Source organism: Danio rerio, chromosome 6 (assembly GCF_052040795.2).
Source record: "Danio rerio strain M-AB ecotype USA chromosome 6, GRCz13ab, whole genome shotgun sequence".
NCBI lineage: Eukaryota > Metazoa > Chordata > Actinopteri > Cypriniformes > Danionidae > Danio > Danio rerio.
The window spans coordinates 13,826,932-13,846,941 of NC_141026.1; the positions used below are offsets into that span (position 1 = coordinate 13,826,932).

Here is a 20,010-nt window from a genome sequence, read left to right on the forward strand (position 1 = left end):
TGTGTATATGAAATTACAAATAACAAGTAGCAGGGCATTAAATTAATTGTTTCTTTGCATTTTAACTTTGTAAATTATAAAATCATGGTTCTCCTCAAGGTTTGAGTCTGATTTTGTGAGCCAAAGCAGCTCAGCAGCCACATTTTAATAAAACTATAGCCTTTAAACCGAAACTTCGATGGTGTTCGGTCAATAAATACCAATATCAATTTTTTGGGCCAGCCCTACATTCTGGTATATAATTGTTTACAGTGCAGTTATTCAGTCGTTGAAAGCCAAGAGAACATATCATTTAATACATTTCCAAAGAACAAACAATTGACTAATTGCTAATTAACCTTACATCAAATCCCTAATATATAATATTTTATAATAACAGCAACAACTAAGTACTGTATACATCTCCAATTCATATATAATCAACATTTGAAGTGGATCAAAACCTTTCATCAAAGTTGAAGTTGTCATAAGACCTGTTCCTGTCTTGGGACTATTTTGAAAATCAATTTTGATCCACTTCAAATGTTGACCATACTTACAAAAAACACAAGTGTGTGTTTTCCTCATCCCTAATGAGAGTTTCACTAAAAAAAATCAACTTGTATTTACAAAAAAATGTAGATTAAGTGGTTGTAAACAATTTATTTGTAATGAATTTAAATAAACAAATTAAGCTGAACATTGCCGAACATGACTGAGTTTAATTTGTTTGTTTAAATTCAACACATACATTGTTTGCATCAGTTTTGTTTTTCAGTGTAGGAGTGGTGTTAGGGGTCATGCCTCCTTTTAAAAATCATACGTTTCAATTGAACTTTTCTGACAGTAAGTAAAATAGTCATGTTTAATCATAAAATCATCCTAAATGAATCATATATAATCATTCATTCATTTTCTTATCGGCTTAGTCCCTTTATAAATCCGGGGTCGCCACAGCGGAATGAACCGCCAACTTATCCAGCAAGTTTTTACGCAGTGGATGCCCTTCTAGCCGCAACCCATCTCTGGGAAACATCCACACACACATTCATACACTTCGGAAAATTTAGCCTACCCAATTCACCTGTACCGCATGTCTTTGGACTGTGGGGGAAACCGGAGCACCCGGAGGAAACCCACGCAAAGGCAGAGAGAACAAGCAAACTCCTCACAGAAACGCCAACTGAGCCAAGGTTCAAACCAGCAACCCAGCGACCTTCTTGCTGTGAGGCGACAGCACTACCTACTGCGCCGCTGCCTCGCCCATATATAATCATCCAATATTATAAAGTTGCATCATCTATCAAATAAAAATCAATACATGTGGCTGTGTGTGTTTGCATCATTCTAATAAGAGGAGTCTTTTTGCTGTCAATGGAGCTGAATGGAAATGGAAATCATCCTGGGATGAATCATATTCAATCATCCAGTAATATAAAGTTGTGTCATATATCAAATAAAATTAATAAATGGAAGTCAGTAATTAAAGTGCAGACACCAGGCTGTGTATGATGAGTGTATGATGATGTGTTTATGTTTTATGGAGCATGACTGTACAGAGATTGTAGATTATCTATGTGTTGGTACAGTATGTATGTTTTTCCCCACTCGTTTCCTTCTGTGGTCGTCCGTCAGTCTGACTGCTCCTTCTCTCAGCTCCATTGACAGTTAAAAGACGCCTTGTATTACGATGATGCAAACGCACACAGCCACACACACAACAAAATTCATCATAACGGTCAAATTCTTTAGTACATTCCAGCAAACCTGTATTGACTGAGGCAGACCTGTCGGGACACTGTTTACTGCTGGATTCCTGCTTGTTAAAAGTGCATGTATTGCTGGTCTTTGATGCGTTTCTTTTTCCCTTTTCTCACCTGAGGAAACAAGTAAGGGGTCATAAAGTCATCAAGTTCCAAATGTTTGGCATTAATCTCTTTTGTCTGCCGTCACTTCATGCTTGAAAACACTGATAGATGAGGACTGAAGGCGTTTTAAAGCTCACGCTGACGCCAGACGCATTGATATACCTAACAAAATAAAACCATGTATCATGCACTGATTGCTAAGTACAAATAAAAGTTTTTACCTGTTTAGCTTGTTCAGAGGTGAGCTTGCTATTTTGTATTGAAGCTTTTCTTGCAATAAAGCAATGTATCAACACAGTCAGATAAAGAATAAATATAACACATGGTCATGTAAAGAAAGCATTGATATATTATTAGTTCATCATTAACTTGAGTACATAAATAACATGTGGGTGATGAATGTGGGTTTCAAACCAACTGTCATCACCATCAAACGGCTCTTCGGGTAGCTAATGTGTTGACAAAATAGCCATATTTTGCAAACAAAATAAATGTTTAGATATTTTGTTTCACTGGTGTTGGTAGAAACTGTTAAGACTCAGAAAAATGATCTGTAAAAAATGGTTTAGTTAAATCTTTAGTTTACGCAGCTTGATTAAGAAACTAATGATGAATTTCTTAAAAGAAAGCAGGTGTAATATACAATAAAACTGTACAATTGTACATTTGTTTCATAATATAGTTACAACATTGACCAAAATTAGAGGGTTTTATCTTCAAAGTTTGTAAATATGCGGAGAATACTCATGATTTATGTACATTTAATGTTGATATTTTGTTTTATTTTATTTCATATAATGTTGATATCTCCAACTTAACATTCCAACACTAGCCTATATACAGTGCTTAGCATATTATTAGTACACCCCTCACAAATCTCTCTTTTAAATTCATATTTCTAATAGGAAGTTTTACAATATTATAATTGTGCATATACATTGGATTATTCAGTACTGAAGCCAAATCTGGAGCTAATCTAACAAAATAACTCACGATAAAGGTCCAAAAACTAGTACAGGCAAATTTATGTTACAGAAAAATATTAAATACAAATTTTAAAAAAGAGGAAAAATCAAGAGAAGCAAAAAGAAAATGTAGTGTAAATTTTGTAGTTTTTTTTTTTTTTTTTTTTGCAATGTTTTGCTTGAATTTAATTATCTTACAATTTCTAAATATGTTTGGTCACTAAACTATTATTTTAATAGATATATATGTTTCATGTTTTTTTTTTTTTTTTTTTTTTTAACTGCACCAAAATCCATTGCCTATATTCACTGAGAAATGGATAACAATATTCATTTTCAAAATGGGGTGTGCTCAGTTACTTCACTAAATACGGTTGAAGTCAGAATTATTAAACCCTTTAAAGTATTAGCCCCCTCTGTTTACTTTTTTCCAATTTCTGTTTAACGGAGAGAAGATTTTGTCTGCATATTTCTAAACATAATAGTTTTAATAACTCATTTGTAATAACTTATTAATTTTATCTTTGCCATGATGATAGTAAATAATATTTGACTAGATATTTTTCAAGACACTTCTGTACAGCTTAAAGTGACATTTAAAGGCTTAACTAGGTTAGGTTAATAGGCAGGTTAGGGTAATTAGACAAGTTATAGTATAATGATGTTTGTTCTGTAGACTATTTTGTTTTGACCTTAAAATGGTTTTTAAAAAATTTAAAACTGCTTTTATTCTAGCCGAAATAAAACAAACAAGACTTTCTTCAGAAGAAAAAATATTATCAGACATACTGTGAAAATTTCCTTGATCAATATATATATATATATATATATATATATATATATATATATATATATATATATATATATAATATATTAATTATTTATATATTAATTATATATATTACATATATTATATATATATATATATATATATATATATATATATATACACACACATATATATATATATATATATATATATATATATATATATATATATATATATATATATATATATATATATATTTTGCACTCATAAGGGCTGCATTTATTTAATTATATTGCAGTACAATTATTCAGTGTATTTTTAAGATGTAATGTATTCATGTGCTTGGAACATTTCATTTTCAGCCGCTTCAGTGTCACATGATCTTCAGAATTCATTAAAATATGCTTTTTTTATTTTAATCAGTGTTAACTTTTTTTCAGAATTTTTCGATTAATAAATTGTTAAAAAGAGCAGCATTCAACTCAAATATTTTGTGAAATTAGAAAGGTCTTAGGGTAAGGCATCTCAGTATTAACACCATAAAAAAGTTCTTGCTGCCTTGAGTTTTTTTAGCTGAATCAAATGAACTTTTCTAGTAATCTCAACTTACTACTCAACTTATTACTCAAGCTGATTAAACATTAAGTTAAACTTTGTATAGCTTAAAAATGTAGTTGAAACTTGATTAACTTTAACTATAAGTTACAACAATGTAAAAATACTAGCATGGTAGCGCAGTGGGTAGCACGATTGCCTCACAGCAAGAAGATTGCTGGTTCGAGCCCTGGTTGGGTCAGTTGGCATTTCTGTGTGGAATTTGCATGTTCTCCGTATTTGCGTGGGTTTCCTCTGGGTGCCCCGGTTTCCCCTACAAGTTCAAAAGCATGCACTATAAGTGAATTGTATGGTGGCCGAGAGAGCTTAATGAGCTGCAATTTAAGAAAGCACCAATTACAGAAAACACCAGTGAATAAAAAAACAAGCTTTGTCAATTTGACAGCACGCATTTTGCAAATTGGTCACAACACAAACAACTTAACAAACCCACAGCAAATTGGTCACAATACTTGCATATATGCACCTAACACAACAGAAATGTTTCTAGGGGACCAAAAACCATGACGAACCCTGCTGAGAAATGGATGTATTATTATGCCATGTGTAACGACTGGGGGGAGTGATACTCAAAACAGAAGGTAAGATCCAACATGCAGGTTTATTCAGCGTCAGGCAAGCAGTGGTCATACAGGTGCAAACGGGTATGTTAAGGCAGTCCAGAATCGTAGTCGTTTTAAACAGGCAACAGGTCAAAAGGCAGGCGGCTAAACTAGAGAACAAGGGTAAACAAGGCTAGGGTCTAAACACGGAGAAAACAAGACAAGGAGAAACGCATTGTAATGTCACACTGGGAAAACAAGACTCGGCAAACTGGATGGGTTCATGAGTGGCTTATGTATGGTGTGCTATCAGACTATGACAAGGTTCAGCTGGTGTGTGCAATCAAGCTAGATGAATGAGCATGGGTGTCTGGGAGCAGTGCATGTATGAAAATGTAGTCCTGGGAAATGCGGAAGTGTAGTCTTGAAGTTCGTGTGAGAACCAGCGATCTCTGGAAAGCGATCGCTGGTTGTGTGACACCATGTCTGTTGCTCAGTGAAGTGATTGGTGGTCTTTAAAAGGTGAGTTGTTTTTCTGTTTATTTTAATATCCTGATTACACGACATAAAAAAAAACACATCCATATCTCAGCAGGGTCCGTCATGTTTTAACTCCTCAATTTGCTTAACTGTTTCTTTAGAGCTGTTCAAGAGCAATACATGAAAAATAACCACAAGGTGTCACTGTAGAGACGGGTTTCGAAACGTTTCGAAGCTTCGACACAATTGTAAAGACTGTTTCAGTGTTTTAATGAAGCCTTGCTTTGCCCACCACTAGATAAACGGTAAAACAAGGCAAGGGAAAGGTATTGTAATGTGCACAGTATAACAAGACTCAGCAACAATGTGTGTGTGCTGTCTTTATAGCCTATTTGATTACACCTGAACAGCTTTAGCTGTGTGTGTTTGCAATCAAAGGTGAACCGGAACAGGTGTGAGAGTACAGTTATGATGGTATTTGTAGTTCGTTTGGATTTATAGTCCTACAGGGATCAGCATGGGATAGATCGCTGTGGTGATAGTGACAAAGGCCATGATAAAAATTGTGACACATTCTATTTTATTATTTGCCATATTGAATTAGACAGAACTTTTAACCTATTAAAAGGAACAATAAAGTAACCCTACAAAGACATGTAACCATACACGTATATTCGTGATTTCAAATCCATACAAACAGCGGTTTCTAATTTTAGAATATTTACTGTACTTGTGTCTGCATCACAACAGGAACAACCTTTTTCCTCTTCGTTTCAGGAAAGTTGAAAAGGTCTAACAGACAACACACATGTTGTTGTGATGCAGTGACAGGGAGCGCGCTTCAAAACACACACTGACGCACACAAACAAACAAGCGCACAAGCAACCTCGGCCATCTGTGTAAAGCAGGTTGTGTCTGAAACCCAAACACACAATAACTCACGCACATGCTACTGTTCGCAGGAGGCTATAAATATAACAATGGGTCCGGCACAATATGATTATGCCCTATAATAGCTTCCTTCCAGGTCAGCTCCTCTCATCTCTCTCTCTCTCTTTACACAGACGATTCATTCACTCGTTTTCTCACGATTTCAGCTGCGTGGAGGATGTCCTCAAAAGTCCAACAACATCCTAATAGACAGCTGAGAGTCAAGTGTTTGTGTTGGTCTGCATGTGTGTATGTGGATTTGGACACATTTGTTCAGCTGTACGTCTGCTTCAAAGGTGTTGTGATAAAGTAGCATAGGAACATTTATGAAAATGGTACAGATGTTTTGTTATATAAATGGAGATCAACTAAATGCAATCATAAATGCTCATAAATATTTGTGAAGAGATAGCTAACATATCCCAGCAGGCACAGGATGTCAACATGACATCAGATTGAGGCTGTACCCCAATGTCGATATATTGAAGCATTTTGTTTGGAAATCAAAATCGAGTCCAGCTGACATCAATGTCCAACGTCCAACCTAAAATCAACCAGATATCAACGTCGTGTAGACGTAAGCTTTATGACATCTATAAGACATAGGATTTTGGTTGCCATACCTGACCATCAATATGATGTTGGTTTAAGATGTTGGCTTGACGTTGAATTTGGGTCACTTTCCAACACAACCTAACATCAACCAAATATCAACTTCATTTGTCGTTGTTAGACGTCAAAATAATGTTGTCCTTAGATGCTGGCTAAACACTGAATTTTGGTCAACTGACATCACGACCTAAATCTAACCTAATATTGACGTTTTAAGATGTCGTGCGCCTACTGGGATGTTATGAGCTATTAAACATGCCTGTTTACATTGTGTCATTTACATGCACACATGATCTCTCTTTTGCTTTTCTTTGTTTGTGATTGATTCAAAGTGGGGAGATTTAACATGCTATAAGTGATAAAAATTGGATCAGATATTGTGATACAGTTTTAATTTGAATATAACTTGGTAAATGACTATGAAATAAGCTGAATAATGAATGGTTTGTTGTGCGTTAAATGTTTTAAAATGTGCTTTGCGTCGAGTGGTTCTTTGTGTATGTGTTGTGCACAGCAAACCGTTGATTATCCCTTATATATATTAAGAGGGGTTTACTCTTAAACTTTTTGACAAAAAAAACTGATAACTTTTTATGTGTTTGGACGTTTACATGACAACAGTGTTTTGGTGGCCTGAAAATAAAATGGGTCTGAAATAAAATGTTTTAAAAATGGGTGTGATTAAAAATGTTTTAGAAAATGATACTATTATCATCTCTGTGTTAACTACAAAATTGTGACAAAAACAGTGACATCATGTGTATTATGTGTTCTGTTTATTGTCATGATTGAGTACTAGAAAAATAATAATGAACTACAAGATCATATGTATGCAGGTGCATAGTAATTCTTCACAAAGTTACACTGCCACCTATAGGACTAGCATGCAAAATTCGTTCATTCAATCATTTTCCTTCGGCTGAGTCTCTAAGTTTATAATTCTAAAGATTGCAAATTATGTAGCCAGAAGTACGTATGGCTGCATTTCGTCTTTAAAATGAACACTACGGGGCAGTATGACCCCGTTCCTTTTCACGCTTACCAGCTGACCACTTACCTCCATATGAATAGGTTTCCCATTGTTACCAGTTTGTCCAGTTAGCTCGCCATGTACGTCGACAAGTTTGAGAGGCAGAGTGGAGCTGACCACGATGATGAGGTTTGAGTTTGGTGAAGAACAGTTCCAGAAAGTGAGTAAGACAAGAACAAAAAATCAAATAAACAAGTAAATAAGTTAAAAGTAAAATCGGAAAACGTAATAAAATCATGTGAGGACTTGACTTTTTCTGGATTGCTTTTTAAAACTGTCAGTTGGGTTTAGAGAAGTGCGTGGGTGGGTCAATCGGTGGTTTTGAAAACACTATCGGTTGGGTTTAGGGAAGGAGGAGGGTGGGTCAGTCGATCGGTCAGTCTGTCATTCGATCAATCGGTCAGTCAGTCGACAATGGCCTCTGGTGGATTTACGCAAGAATAGCAGGTGTGAATGGCACTCAAGAGAGAAATTTTAGTTCTAAAAAAGTGTACACGCAAAAAAACGCAAAAAAGTACCTCCTGGGACATATTTTGCGATGTACAGAAACATATACAGGGGTACATATTCAGAATGAGCCTGGGTTTTTTTTTTTTCTTAAAAAATCATATTTTTGTACAATTCATGATAAAAATGCATAAGAAATCTCCACCTTGGCTAAATATTTACATTTTCCTGTCAAATCTTCTTGGGTTGTCTTTATATTATATAAGTACACAACAAATTTGAGCTGATTGGGTAAATTTGAATATATCCTAAATATAAAGTTCTCACAACCATAGTTGCTTTTTTATTAACATAAATTTTTATTACAGATTTTTATTGAGTTTCTGCCATTATGCAACTATATAAAAACAAAGTTCCTCTATTCTTTCTTTAAGCAATCAGGTTAGTGCAAAAGCTTTAAAAGTTTTATCATTCATAATGTCTGTTGTTTGTGGACAGGTGTAGTGTCAGGTGTGTTGTATTATTTATGACTAAGCCGCTGTTATGTATGAGCTGTAATCATAATTCAGATCCATGGTCAAGCTCAATAGTAAGAGAGCAACAGTTTGCGCTTCCTAACAGTGACTGGCCTTCCTGTGAGTCTGAGCTAACAATGGTGGGAAAAAAGATCCTTCATTGACGGGACCGATTTTCACACGTCCACCTGAAACCAACGACAGCATGCACTCAACGCCCTTCAAACAGACCACCAAGTTCAACAAAGACACTTCTAACAAAAAAAGGCCATCATGGCAACATAAACACACCGTTAAGGGAATCCATGGGAAAAAAGTGAAAAGGGGTTACAGGATTTTCCTAATTGAAAGGTGAAGTGTGTAATTTATTGTGATGTCAAAACAGTTTCCAACTGTAAGGAAGTTATTAGTAGGTAATTTTTTTTGTAATAATACAGCTCTGTTGTGCTGTCAATACAGTGATTGTTTGTTTGAGCGTCCGCACCATCCTGATACAGAAATTTTGCCTCAAGTAGTGCCATTCTAAGGCCTAAACAATAGAGGACAGTGAGATTTAAAATTCACAATTATTTTCTCACCCTCCACTTTTTCCAATTCAGGCTTATTCTGAAAACGTACCACTATATACATTTCTGGGGAACGCCAAATATGTCCCAGGAGCTACGTATTTTGCAGTTTTTATTTTCGCAAATCCACCTAAGGCTGATGTGTACGCTTTTTTAGACCTGAAATTTCTCTCATGAGTGCCATTTGCGCCTGCTGTTCTCACGTAAATCCACCAGAGGCCGAATGACTGAATGACTTACTAACTGACCGATCGACTGACCCACCCTCCTCCTTCCCTAAAACCCAACCAATCCATCCATACGGAGGTAAGCGGTCAGCTGGTAATCGTGAAAAGGAACGGCAACAAACCACCCTATAGTGTTCATTTTAAAGACGAAACTTCTGGCTACATAATTCGCAATCTCCAGAAACATATAAAGGGCTACGTTTTCAAAATGAGCCTATGTGTTGCAGACTTTTCCCAAACATGTTTGAGCTTCTTTCTGTTGAATACAAAAGTAAATGTTTTGAAGAATGTTGGAAACCGGTATCCATTGTCTTCTTTAACCTCTATGTACTATCCAAACTGAACACCCTTTGGTTATGTTGATGGCTGTTTTTGCCCATCTGACTTCTATTATAATGACATTTTTGCATTTTGCAAAGTCATGACACCAAATAATCATGCATTCTTGAATGTTAGGGTTTCATCATCTGTTGGCAGCATTAACCCTTCTGAACGGCCTGTGCAAAAACGTTTCTGACTTTTATATGGCGTTATATAGAGTAAAACAGCATATTTAGGTGCATAAATACACTTACTACACTTACTAATATTTACATCTTCCGAACAGAGAAGACCCGCAACAATCAAGAATGCATGATTAGATGGTTTCATAGCTTTGTAATTAAAAAAGTCTTTTTAATATAAATCATTAGGGCAAAACCAGCCACGAACATAATGAAAGGGTATTGAATTTGCCCAGCGTGTATTGTTGAGTTTTTGAAAAATTTCAAAGCATTTTCCCAAAATATGTGTTAAAATAAGATTTGTCACCAAAAATCCTTCCTTTTGCTGAAACAGAGAAAGATGTTAAAGTAAGAGAAACAGCGAATGTGGCTAAAGTAAGACTCAAAACCACCCCAGAGTGGATGACAACATTCCAAACAGCACACGCGGGATTAGTATATTGTTTTTTATGTTTTATTGATGGATGTAAATGCCAGTTTTCAATGTTCTTTCAAATTTTTTAATTTGTTTTTAAAAAATAAACTTTTGAGAACCACAAGAACCACTTGAGGTTGAGTAAATGCTGAGTAAATTTTCATTTTTAGGTGAATAGTTCCTTTAAACTTTTCCAGTTTATCAAAATCTGTGTGCAGTCTGTTATTTGTACCCCTATGTGTATACAGTATTTTTGTGTATTTTGTGTTTTCATTTCTTTTTGTACTTTTTTTTTACTCTTAATTCTTAGGCTGTACTCACACTAGGTACAGTTGCCTCAAACCGGGCCGAAGCACGCTTGTCCCCCCTCCCATCTCCCCCGACAACCTGCACTCACACCACAATCGGACCTGGGCACGCTTACGTCATTGATGCTGCGCTGTTCAGTGAGAAGCGCTCTCGCTCATACAGTGGAGATTTCTCTAGTTATATTGTTTCAGTCGGTTTGATATGCAGTGACATGCAGTCAAATATTTTGCCAAACAGTCCTTAGGGATGCGATAACATGCAGTCAGATATTTTGCTGAACAGATCCGCCACTTTTGTCGCTCATAAACAATCATAAAGCCCTCGTGCTGCAGGAGTGAGGAGGTCTGCTAAGGCGCGCAGCTGTCGTGCAGTGAGGGGTTTGCGTCTTTAATAATCTACGGCAGTTTGCGTTCACTGAACAGTAAGAATGATTAATTAATCCATATGAAACAGTCCCTCGCTTTCGGTTCACAAAGCCCAAGTGAACCGCGCTCAGGCCAACCTCTTCCAACCGGGCCAGGGTCGGCCAAGTGAACCGTGCTTGAGCCCGATTCAGCGCACACTCACACTTCTCAAACGATCTGGGAAACGGGCCTGGGCACGGTACGGATGGCATAGTGTGAGTAGGCCCTTAATAGAAGTATTTGTATTTGCTGTATATTTAAGTGTATGGGTGTTTCACAGTACCCTCATAATCAGGAACTAAGCCCAAGTAAAATGAATCAATGTGTTTACATTCATTGTGTAGTATAATTGTTATTTGTATGTAAGTTCAGGGCCAGAGAGTAATGTAATTCATCTCAATTTTTACTAAAATCATTTGTATTTATTGAATATTTACATGTATCTTGTAGTGATTTTGTTATTTGTATGCAACCAGGGTCTGAGAGTAACATAATTTCTGACTCCAGGGTCTGAGAGTAACATAATTTCTGACTCCAGGGTCTGAGAGTAACATAATTTCTGACTCCAGGGTCTGAGAGTAACGTAATTTCTGACTCCAGGGTCTGAGAGTAACATAATTTCTGACTCCAGGGTCTGAGAGTAACATAATTTCTGACTCCAGGGTCTGAGAGTAACGTAATTTCTGACTCCAGGGTCTGAGAGTAACATAATTTCTGACTCCAGGGTCTGAGAGTAACATAATTTCTGACTCCAGGGTCTGAGAGTAATGTAATTTCTGTAAGCTGTATGTGGCAGAACTAACAATACAGCTGACATTAACTTGGACTTTTATTGACTGCCAGCTGTTTTTAGCAGAGATTTTTCATTTTTCACACATGGATTTAAAAAGTTTTTGTTAACGCATTACAACTGATGAACCACATCCTCATTATAAACATTGATTTGACATTTGAACAAAATACATACAAATCTGAAAAAAGAAGGTACACGGGAGGACTACTGTGAAATGTCATTTCTTTAATGTCATTAAAAAAAAAAAAGAATTAGTGCGAATAGTTAGGTTCAAAAGCATATACAATCTTTTAAAACAATTGAAGCTCACACAAATATTTTACGTTTTTATAAGTTAAAATCAATTTTGCAAAGGGGAAAAAAATTAATTTTTACATGGAATTTGAAATATGCTAGCAATCAAATAAGCTATAGTATAGTATAGTATAGTATAGTATAGTATAGAAATAATCGGTAGTTTTAGGTCAGTTTTTAATCTGTTTAGAAATTATTTTAGACTTGTATTTAACAAGGTAATATTAAATTGATCAAATGTGTCTCTAAACAATTAAGATGTTATAAAATACTATTATTTCAAATAAATGCTGTTATATTGAAATTTCTATAAAATAAATAATTAAACAAAAAACTAATGCATCACAAATATTTCCACATATAATATAATATAATATAATATAATATAATATAATATAATATAATATAATATAATATAATATAATATAATATAATATAATTCATTCATTTTCTTGTCGGCTTAGTCCCTTTATTAATCCGGGGTCGCCACAGTGGAATGAACCGCCAACTTATCCAGCAAGTTTTTACGCAGCGGATGCCCTTCCAGCCGCAACCCATCTCTGGGAAACATTCACACACACATACACACTCATACACTACGGACAATTTAGCCTACCCAATTATCCTGTACCGCATGTCTTTAGGCTGTGGGGGAAACCGGAGCACCCGGAGGAAACCCACGCGAAGGTAGGGAGAACATGCAAACTCCACACAGAAACGCCAACTGAGCCGAGGTTCAAACCAGCGACCCAGCGACCTTCTTGCTGTGAGGCAACAGCACTACCTACTGCGCCACTGCCTCGCCCATAATATAATATAATATAATATAATATAATATAATATAATATAATATAATATAATATAATATAATATAATATAATATAATATAATATAATATAATATAATATAATTTTCTTTTCAGCTTAGTCCCTTTATTAATCAGAGGTCGCCACAGCGGAATGAGGTGACAGCCCTACCCACTGCGCCACCCCGCCGCCCAGTATAATATAATATAATATTTCAAATAATAATATTTATAACTGTGCTAATAAGAAATGCTTCTTGAGCAGCAAATCAGCACATATTAGACTGATTTCTGAAAAATCTTAAGTATTACTGTTAATCTATTGTCTATTAATCTAATCTATTGATTAGTCATATCAATTATTTATCTAGTCATGTTTCACAGCCTTTTTAGAAAATATTACCAACCCCAAACTATAGAACGACATGGAGTATACCAGTATATTTTAACGAGCATTTTTCCCGAATAACATTTAAAGCACAATTTAGTCCTTAATTTGAAAATAATGAAAACGGTCATTTGCTTGATTGTATACAAGGGTGTCTGTGGGACAAAGAGAGCAAACAGCATGATCGGATGGTAAATATACGCTCCCTGCCTGCAACGACAGTGCATGAATCGTCAAACTGTCTGTGTGAAACGCACAAACACACACCTGCTGTTAGACACAATGATCTTCCTCCGAATACTCTGTTTTCTCACTGTGTGCTAATGAGAGAGCAGCTCAGTCAGAGATTCCCACCAAACTACCCTAAACAAACAACAGGGAGCATATAAGCACACAAAACAGCAGTGGGGGGGGTTAGATATCCAGGTGTGACACAGACAGATGTGCCATTTTATTCCCATCCTTAAAATGCATAACACTGGATATACAAGTGTAAATATTGTGCGCAAATACACCCAGCCCAAACACACGGCTATACATACAGCACACAGGCCCCTACAGGTATTTGTGGCCAGTGTAATTATACAAGGTTGTTAAAAACACACCTGAAATTCCGGATTATGGGTAGTTTTTTTGGGGCTTTAGCAACCAACACACTTTTAAACCCTCACAGGATTTTCACTCTTTGGAAACACTAACTGAAAGACTTTGTTTGACCTCAAACAGCTCTAGGAGCTCTAAGTGCTCCTGTGACCCTTTTCTTGCTGACCTTTGACATCTGACATCTGTACTCCTGCTCTTTTTCACTCGCTTCTGGCGGAGGGATCTGAAAGCTGTGCTGTTATTCTGGGTATATCTGTCAATATGGGGCAAAAGAAAGAAAAAGAAAATAGAAAAGCTTTTACCAAATCTGCCATTGGTAAGTAAATAAAAATGACTGTTAATTGACTGAAAAGAACATTATATAGGCATCACAGTGGCGCAGTGGTTAGCATTGTCGTCTCACAGCAAGAAAATCGCTGGTTTGAGCCTCAGCTGGGTCAGTTGGCATTTCTATGTGGAGTTTGCATGTTCTCCCCGTGTTTGTGTGGGTTTCCTCCCGGTGCTCCGGTTTCCCCCACAAGTCCAAAGACATGCGGTATAAGTAAATTGGGTAGGCTAAAATGTCCATAGTGTATGTTTGAATGAGAGTGTATGTGTGTATCCCAGTGATGGGTTGCAGATGGAAGGGCATTTTCTGCGTAAAAACCTATGCTGGATAAGTTGGCGGTTCATTCCGCTGTGGTGACCCCAGATTAATAAAGGGACTAAGCTGAAAATAAAATAAATGAATAACTGAACATCAATAGTGTTTCATCAATAGTGACAGTGTTTCAATAAAACACTGTCACAGTAAAACTTGGTTGGTCAGTGTGATTTTGATTTATTATTATAATTTCTTTGAACTTATAAGGACTTCACGGTGTCTCAATGGTTAGCACTGTCACCTCACAGTAAGAAAGTTGCTGGTTCGAGTATCGGCTGGGCCAGTTGGCATTCCTGTGTGGAGTTTGCATGTTCTCCCCGTGTTCTCGTGGGTTTCCTCCGAGTGCTCCACAGTCCAAAGACATGCGCTATAGGTGAATTGAATAAACCAATGTGGCCGTAGTGTATGTGTGTAAATGAGTGCGTATGGAGGATTTTCCAGTACTGGGTTGCAGCTGGAAGGGCATCCGCTGCGTTAAACATATGCTGGATAAGTTGGCGGTTCATTCCGCTCTGGCAACCCCTGATGAATAAAGAGACTAAGCCGAAGGAAAATGAATGAATAAATGAAATTGGCCCTAGTGTATGCATGTGTGAATGAGTGTGTATGGGTGTTTCCCAGTACTGGATTGCAGCTGGAAGGGAATCCGCTGCATAAAACATGTTGGAATAGTTGGCGGTTTATTCCACTGTGGCAACCTCTAAAACAAAAACTAAGCTGATGGAAAATGAATGAGCTTTCAGGGTATATAACAATATTTACATAAACGATATTTACAACCAAACATATAAACTGACTGTCAAAATTCATTTATTGAATTACCAACATTTACGCCCCATCCACACGTGGCGTCAGCGTCAACGCTTCCCATTCACTTTGAATGGGTGACGTCAGGCGTTACCGAACTGCATTGAGGATCAGTTGATGCCTCTTCAGAAGCGTTGCTCGCTGTAGACGTTGGGACTAGCTCAACTTTTCAAGCGCCGACGGAAGTGTCAGCCAATCAGATCACTGTTATGCAAATACACCAGCTAGACAGTGGCCTATTGCTGACTGAATTTCATTGGCTGACGCTGCTAAAACAATCGCGTCAGCCCCAACTTCAGGCACACCTTCATTCAAGCGTTGACGCTGAAGCCCCGTGTGAATGAGGCGTTAGAAATATTTAGTTATGTTATGTTGTGTGTGGGGCATCATGGTGGCGCATTGGGTAGCACGATCGCCTCACAGCAAGAAGATCGCTGGTTCAAGTCTCACAAAAAAAAAAAAAAATTAAGCCAGGAACATTTTTTACAATATAAGTAAATATTGAGTAAACAAAACATTTTGGGGTGAACTGTCCCTTTAAGCTACAACTATAAATATTCATTAGGGTTCACAATTAATGCTGAATCATGTGAGTGATGAAATGAACTTTTCCTCAGGAACACTGAATTCAGCACAGATCTCAGAAAACAAGGTACTTTTGTTCAACTAACGTCATTTATTGAGTGGGCGCCTACACGTGATCAGGGCTGCACCATCACCCAGAAAAACAACAGAAGTGTTATGGCATCCGACAGTATATCTGTCATATCTTGTTTTACTCGTTAGAAAGCTTGCCAAATATTTGTTTTTGACTCCAGTAAGATAGTGTCTGTTTTTGGAAGTGTCTGTCTTTGTCAGTTGTGCCATTGTGTGAAGTATTGTGAAAGACATAAATCTCCTGACTAAGGCAATATCTTATGCTCACCCAGGCAGCTTTACAAGCATGCAAATAAGCCTTCATATATACGGCCGTGCCAAATGTTACAAAACATCTGAGGTGCTGAAGACGCCCCGCAGACAAAACCGTCTAGACATTGTTCGGCATAACGATATAGCCTGGCTCAGGTGTGTGTCTGGTGATTCAGCCAATCCGTTAGCGAATTTTGTTCTTGTTTACTGAGTTAGGACAGCAAAGCCATTTTGGGGATTGCAACAGAAAACATGTTTGGGTTTTAAACACTTTCAAATCTCATAAATAACAGGCGCCTACACAAGAATAAAGAGTATTCAAATGAACTAAAGCATAAAAGTAAACATAACAGAAGTGATCGAGATGTAGTTAAGTGTTAGCTTTGACGTCTGTATTTTTGTCAGCCAATGAAGTTTTGTTTTTAAAATTCAAAAATGCCGCCACAAGATGAAATCAACCGCCGTGAAGGAAACCACAAGAACAAAAGACACCTATTTCTAGAGACCACAACTCAGGGTTACGCCCAACAAACACTGAAAACTCTCAGACATGCATACACATACATGTATATGTAACGGAGGCGTAGGACCGGCGGGGTTACATATACACCACAAAAGTGTGTTCTTACTCACCAGATTCAACCAGGATGTGTAGTTTTCTTTCCAGCCGAACTGAAACTTTTTAATTATCCAGGTACAACTGAATCAAACATAAAGGATGACAGAATGTGTCGTCAACATGGGTTACAGCTATTAGGGTGTCAAAAGATGAACAAAAGAGTGTCAGAATGATTTGATTTACTGACAGAGATTGCAGCACATTCAAAGGGTTTTAATCTACTGCACAAATGCCTTCATTTGTACCATGTCAACATTATCAAAATTAAATACTTAAAAGAGATAGTTTAGCTAAAATGTATCACCATTTTATTCACACTCAAATGGTTCTAAACTTTTAAAGACAGACTTTTTCTGATGATCTAAGCAAAAAACAAGCTGGGATTCACACAATTCCTTCCTTGAATACAAATCGATTAAGTTGTAATGTAAGTGGACTGCACATAAAAAATGAAGTTGTCCCAAAATAAACCCTATGAATTGTGTTGTTTCATTCATTCATTTTATTTTCAGCTTAGTCCCTTTATTCGTTAAGGGTCATCAAAGCGGAATGAACCGCAAACATATCCAGCATATGTTTTTACACAGCGGATGCCCTTCCAGCAGCAACGAACCAGCTCGAACCAGCGACCTTCTTGCAGTGAGGCGATCGTGCTACCAACTGCAACACCACATCACCCTTACATTTTTATTAATAATGTAATGCAAGGGGCCAAATTCTGACAGGAAGGTTTATTTGCCTAATAAATTACAATTTATTTAGCCTTAATAGGCAGTTTTTAATTTAAAGCCTTAACAAATTCCTTTATTCCCTAATGATATATTGTGTGATAAATTTGTATTTTAAAAATAAGACGTATAAATACTTAAAAAAATATTTTTATTTTTTCATTAAAAAGTGTGATTAATATTGACCACCCGACAAGCTAGTCCAGCTAAAAATGGTGTTTTAAATGTCAACTAATTGCAGAATTTAAACCTCATAGTTAAATAGAAAATTAGGCGAATAACTGCAAAAAGGCTGGCTACTGACCTGCAATGGCTATACATTATCAGCAATTAATTGACACAAAACTCTTAAGTTATTTAGACTGAATAATTTTAGCAGATAACTATTATACTGAATGAGTGTTCCCTTATCTAAAATGTTAACTTGATTTCTAATAAAAAAGTAATAAGATGTGTTTCTAAATTTGTCACCATTATTTTTTTGTAGCCTACTTCGAATTAATTGGCCTCTCCAATTGATGTCAATGTCATTATTTATTTCAAAATATAAAATATAACGTCTGGCAGACGTCTGTATGATGTCAGTTTTACACACATTCTGAATCGCAAACATCTTAAAGACGTCTAATAGAAGTCTATTTCACATCTGATAGGAAACGTCTTGTAGATGTCTTGCAGATGTGAATGCAGACGTCAAATAGACATCTCCGAGATGTACGTGTGCTAATCAAAATCGGCCATTAAGAATCATGATCGGCGCATAACTAAAAAGAAAATGGGTGCTCCTAAATTTTTTGGGATGCTCCTAACTTTTTGAAGTTGGGAGCATCAGTGCTACCAAGTAAAAAATTTAATTTCGAGCCCTGTAATGTATGTATGCTAATGTTAAATCTTTAGCTTAGTTTGTCAACCAGGCTGCTTGTTGCTGTAAGTAAATTATGGGCCAGGCCAGCTAACGTCAGGTTGCCAACATTAACCAGTTTCAGAAACAACCAGTGGTTCCGACACACCAGCAGAGGCAGCACTCAATGGTGGAGAATGAAAGAACCAGTCATTATTATAATCTGATTTAATTATAGATTAAAACACTATTTGTGCATGTTTATATTCAAATAATTAAAAAAAAAATGTGTAGGGGGCCGACTGACATTGAGAGGGTACAGGGCCCAGAATTTGGTGCTACGCCCCTGGATATTAGCAAACAGTCAATCGGAGTGACAATGTTTCTTCTGGCAAATCCAAAATAGATTAGATAGACTTTCCTTTTTCGTTCTTTCTTCTTTAATATCCTATTTCAGTCATCCAGCCAGATTACAGAAGTATAATTTGTACAACTCTAGCAACATACAATCAGCTAATGCAGCTACATTGAGATAGATTTTCACAATTACAGAATGTACACACTGATTTGTTATATATCATGTATCATGGTTTTGTCTTTGAAATGAAAGATGTTAATATGTGCTTTTTAATTTTAATAAACGTCCTGAGATTTTAGTTGTTGTCTGAGGAAAACAAATCTGTTTTCATAAAAGTAAATCATAAACACAAAACTCTTTGGCGCCATCTGCTGTCTTAATTAAAAGCCTTGACGTTTACAAAATAAAAAAAGAATAGCGCCATCTACTGTTCATAAAATACATTTTTTTAAAAAGGGAACGTTGACAATTGACTATAGACAAACAGGAAAAATAAACCCATATCACGTTAAAAAGCAACAGACAGGATAGTTTTTTAAGTTATTAACGGTTAATGTTACCGAGGCGACTGACCTGAGCAAGTTATTTATCGTCTAAAATCGTCTTTAGTATAGTTCGAATGAACTATAAACATGACACGTATCAAATACACCATAAAGACAGAATGACTGTATGTATATAGAGTGTATACAAAATTTAACCTAATAATTTTTATAAAATGTTATAACTTTGTCCTAACCGATAATCATCAACGACTGGGATTGGTTCAAACTCAAAGCGCAGAGAAAAGTAACGTCTGTCACGTGACCATGCTTTGCTAGTCTACAAAACTACGTTTTTTACATCGTTAAGATGTTTACGTTAGCACACGATTAAAATACATAAGTTTTAAAATAATATGATTATATATAAATATGTATATATAATACCATTACTAATAATGTAAAGTATTTATTATCTGTATTTTTGTCTAAAATACAATACCTGAACAGTCAAAAAACGATACGCTCCAGCTGTTTTGAGCAATCACCTTTTCAACATGTCT

General features: G+C 36.3%; 1 protein-coding gene across 1 annotated transcript in view; it reads left to right on the forward strand.

The window, feature by feature from the left end:
* Positions 1–20,010, forward strand: part of stk24b (serine/threonine kinase 24b (STE20 homolog, yeast)) — an 835,587-nt gene that overhangs the window by 452,128 nt on the left and 363,449 nt on the right. The gene's annotated exons all lie outside the window — the stretch shown is intronic.